Source organism: Micromys minutus, assembly GCF_963924665.1.
Source record: "Micromys minutus genome assembly, chromosome: 4".
Lineage (NCBI taxonomy): Eukaryota > Metazoa > Chordata > Mammalia > Rodentia > Muridae > Micromys > Micromys minutus.
In genome coordinates, this window is record NC_137973.1 from 23,826,639 (window position 1) to 23,832,038 (window position 5,400).

Sequence of the window (5,400 nt, forward strand, 5' to 3'; positions counted from 1 at the left end):
GTGGTCTCCCTGATTCATCTTACCTAGACTCTTTTCAGTAGGAGGAAAATTAACCAGCTATACCATGCTAACCTCAGAAATGAGCTTGTAGCATACAAGGTCATACTGGTGGTAAATTTTACTTTGGTTTTGGAGGTCAAAATGAGACCAGATCTTAAAGACTTAATGGCAGATACATGCCTGATCACTCTCCTCACACCCCCTGTCTCTTTAACTGTAGTTCTACTGGCCTCTCTTTTGAAATGCCTCTATATCAAACACTATGAAACCTCCATCCTGGTACCACATGCCTACTGGGATAGCACACAGAGACCTGATGTCGATATACACCGAAACCCCTCTTTATACTGATGATAGATATAGGTAGAGGTATGGATAGAGACAGAGATAGACAGACAGACTCTGAAGATATTACCACTGGTGTTAGTAGCCACTGGACTTGGCCCATTACATCTCCCCACCTCATCCCCCACAGAAATCTCAATCTTGTAGAAGGATAGAATGAACTGAACACAAGCCCCATACTTAATAATTCCAACACAATAGTCATTAATTGGAATGGAACAGAATGGGAGCATAAACTCTGTTAGATCTCAGGTGAGGAACACAACTGCAAAATTCTAAGCATGCTAACCAACAGGTTAAACGTTTACCAACCTAGACAAATGTAACAGCCCCCCCCCAAACCTCTATCCATCACAATTGTTGCAAACATATGGAATATTACTGAACGATGCAATATGCCAAAGCAATTTATGCATACCACTGGGCATACTTAGACAAACGCACAAACATACTGGTTGCCGTATGTCATCTGCTGGGATGCTATCTCTATAAGATGAGCCTCTAATTATTCAAGAAACTATCACCTATGATGGAACTTCGCATGAAGCAAACCTATGGAAGTCAGCTTTGCATCCAAATGGTTTCAGTTCTGGTTGCAGCCCAGGATAAAAGCAGACAAGAACTATGGACTAGGAGCTGAGGGATCCAAGAATGAAGATGACGACAGCAATAACAACCAAACCAGCCCTTCACAGGCCTTATTTTAATCCACTTAATTGATGTTATGGGGTCTGTTTAAATCCAACATAACCCAAACGCCAGGTCAATGCAGATGACAAAACATGTATTATTATCAAGCCACTACAGACTGATCAGAGATGCAGAACAAACTGGGTGGTTGAATTGCACTAGAACATTTAACTTGCAAGCCATGTTACATTTTCCCATCAGTCAGGATAGGAGTTGGTTCCTGGGCCTGGGGGCATGAGCTTAGTTTAACCCTGCCACCAAAGTGGGGAAGTTGTCTCTGAGAAGACTGGACTCACACAACTGTCTCTTCGCATCAGAAGCTGTTTGGCTATTGAGAAGTTCCCAGCTCTGCTAGAGCCTTGGAACTTGAACTTACTTTCTCCCTATTAAGTTTAAGTGAAGTCTGAAAAAAAATGGTAGTATTTAGAACAAGTTGTTTTTTCCCCCTTGTTCCTGATAGTATATGCCTCCATTTGTAATAGAGGAAGGAACAGTTGGTGTGTGTGTGTGTGTGTGTGTGCATGTGTATGTAAGTGTGTATATGTGTGTGTGTTTATATGTCACAGTCTTCCCTAACCTTTTATACTTTGACTATCTTGACCTATCTACCCCTAAGGTGTAAGACTGGTCACAAGTCTCATCTTGGGCCTGGTTGAATTCTAATATCTCTCAGCCAGATACTCCATCACTATGGGATTCTAATGCTTTTGAAACGTAGAAACTCACACGTGTGTTACTGAACCTGAATATCAGCCCTTAGGATACTCTCTAGAAAGCTCATAGCAAAAGAGTTTAAAACACACCCAGGTGCTCACCCTTCTAAGTCCTACCTCATGCTTTTACACTATTGCAAACCAGGCTTTAGGGAGCACATAGAAGTTTAATTCCACCACAGTCCCAAACTACACCTAACTTAGAATGATTTTGTGTATGTTTAGAAGCAAAACAAAACTCCCAATACCTGTGGACACAATTTAACAATATTTGGGGCAATTAACCTGTAGGACACTGGGTAGTTTATGCAGAAAATCCCAACTCTAAGACTATACTGTCCTACATAGATGAAATGTATATGGAGTATGCGCGCCCCCTTGTGGTGCAAAGTAGTACTACAATAACATGAGCAAATTAGCTCAACCTGCACAAAGGATACTGGTCAAGATATTACTTTAAAGAAATGTTCAAAGTCCTTAGTGATCAGAGAAATGCAAATCAAAATGACACAGAGATTCCCCCTCACACCAATAAGAATGGCTAAGATCAAAACCTCAGGTGACAGCAGATGTTAGCAAGGATGTGGAGAAAGAGGAACATTCCTCCATTGTTGGTGGGATTGCAAACTGGTGCAACCACTCTGGAAATCAACCTGGAGGTTCCTCAGAAAATCGGAAATAGATATGACAGAAGACCCAGCTATACCACTTCTTGGGTATATAACCAAAAGATGCTCCACCATGCCACAAGGACACATGCTTCCCTTTGATCATAGTGGCCTTGTTTGTGATAGCCAGAAGCTGGAAACAACCCAGATGTCCTACAACAGAAGAATGGATACAAAAAGTGTGGTTTATTTGCACAGTGTAATACTACTCAGCTATTAAGAACAAAAACTTCATGAAATTCACAGGCAAATGGATGGATCTAGAAAATATCATCCTGAGTAAGGTAACTCAGTCGCAAAAGAACACACATGGTATGTACTCACTGATATGTGGATTTCAGGCAAAGAACTTGGAACCCTCACAATACAACTCACGGACCACATGAAGCTCAAGAGGAAGAAAGACCAAAGAGTAGGTGCTTCAGTCCTTCATAAAAGGGGTGTGATGGTTTGCGTTAGTTTGTCCCAGGGAGTGGCACTATTAGAAGGTATGACCTTGTTGGAGGAAGTGTGTCACAATGGGGGGTGGGCTTGGAGACCCTCTTAGCTGCTTGAAGATGCTCAGTCTGTTCCTGGCTTCCTTTGGATGAAGATGTAGAACTTTCAGCTCCTCCTCCACTGTGCCTGCCTGGATGCTGTCATGCTCTTGCCTTGATGATGATGAACTGAAGCTTTGAACTCGTAAGCCAGCTCCATTTAAATGTTGTCATTTATAAGGCTTGCCTTGGTCATGGTGTCTGATCACAGCAGTGAAAGCCTAACTAAGACAAGGGGGAGCAAAATAATCAAGGGAAGTGGGGGTGGGGGACTTGGGAGGAAGAGAGGAGGGGGAGGGGAAAAGGGATAGAACCAGGATGGGAGGAGATGGAGAAGGTGTACAGAGGGTCAGGAAACTGGACAGAGGTGTGTAGCAATGGAGGATGGGGAACTGGGGGTAGCTACCAGAAAGTACCAGATGTCAGGAAAGCAAAAGCCTCCCAGAATCTCACAGGGATGACATTAGCTGAAATACTCCACAAAGGGGAGGGAGAACCTGTCGAGACCATATCCAAATGTTAGGCATGACCACTACTGGTTGAGGGATGGATCCACCTTCCCATTTTCAAAATTTTAACCCGGAATTTCTCCTATCTAAGGGAAATACAGGGAAAAAGAGTGGAGCAGAGACTAAACGAAAGGCCGTCCAGGGACTGCCCCACCCAGGGATGCATCCCACAAGCTGACACCAAACTCAGATACTATTGTTGATGCCAAAAAAGTGCTTGCTGACAGGAGCCTGGTCCAGATGTCTCCTGAGAGGCTCTGCCAGATCCTGATCAATATGGATTTGGATGCTTGAAGCCAACCATCGGACCGATCACAGAAGAGTTAGGGGAAAGACTGAAGGAGCTGAAGGGGCCTTATCTGGCATCAATGGGAGGGGAGGCCCTTGGTTCTGTGAAGGCTTGATGCCTCAGTGTAAAGGAATGCTAGGGTGGTGGGGTGGTGAGTGGGTGGGTGGGGGAGCACCCTCATAGAAGCAGGGTAAGGGGGGATGAGATAGAGGGTTTGCAGAGCGGAAACCGGGAAAGGGGATAACATTTGAAATGTAAATAAATAAAATATCTAACTTAAAATAATAAAAAAAAACAAGAGCTTAAAAAATAGTACTTGGAGTATATCTCGAATATTTCAACAGCCAGCTTTTCATTGATGTATAAGCATCCTCAGTAAAATAAAAAACAAGACAAAAAAAAAAAAGACTAAAGATAAAAAAAAAAGTTTAGCTCCAGGCAGGGTTCAAAATTTCTCATAGAGAGCCTGCATACCTCCTAGATGAGCTCCCTGAACGGTGGGATAGATTTGTTTTCTTTTGATTATTTTTTGAAATGGCATCTTTTTCTTCATTATATTTTCTAGTTAATCACACTTTGCAAAAATAAAGTCTGGTATTTCTGGGGGAAAAAGTGTGCATCACCATACACTGTCACGTGCATCACCGTACACTGTCACGTGCATCACTGTACACTGTCACGTGCATCACCGTACACTGTCATGCTTGGGTTTTAAAAACATGTTCTGGGAATCAACCTCAGATTATGAGTGAGACTCTAATCAACAGAACTACTGTTCCTTAAACACATTTTTAAGGCTTAACATGTTTCTTTCATTAAAATTATGATATTTTATAGGATATCATCATAATATAATTGTATCTCAAATGGCCCCAAACACTGGACAGGAAATGTTACAGACCCACTGAAGTCATTAACAATATGGCTCTCTAGAATGTTCTCCCATTTGAACCTCTGGTGGCTCACAAGTTCCAGAACAGTAAGAAACACTCATGGATGGATATAATAAGCAAGGCATATGTGGCTGAATCATTTAAAAGTCTGGAAATAAAAAGGTCTTCCCTGGAACTCCAGAATAACGCGGAGCCTTTGGACTGTCTTATATCATCCAGGGACATAATCAAATTCCCATGTATAAAGCAGGACAGTGTCAGTCCAGGTCCTATAGAGCCACATGTCTGAGATAGGACAGTGGTTAAAATCACGTACGAGACTGCAAAAATTCTAACACACGTGCCTTCATTATCCCTATTTTCTTTTACAGTATGAAACTATAGATAGAAAAAGAGAAAGTCCCCGACTCATAATGTTCATTAATATAGAAAACAATCCTGTTGTTTGTTATTACTACATTAATTGAAACTTGGAAAAGTGTTTATAAATAATGCTTACACATTTATAGGAACATAATGTCTTTCTCTTTAGCCCAAGAAGAAATAACATAAAAATAAAATAATTTTATTAGTTTATAAATATTTTATAAGGCAAATTTATTCTTTACCTTGTAAAATATACAGAATAACTTGGTTATACACTTAAGGAAAACAATTAGCCTACAATTTAATTATGATGCTGAGTGTGTATGTTCAGAAAGCTATTCATAGAAAGCTTGAACTTCTTGCATACATATTTGCAAACTACTCTCTACTC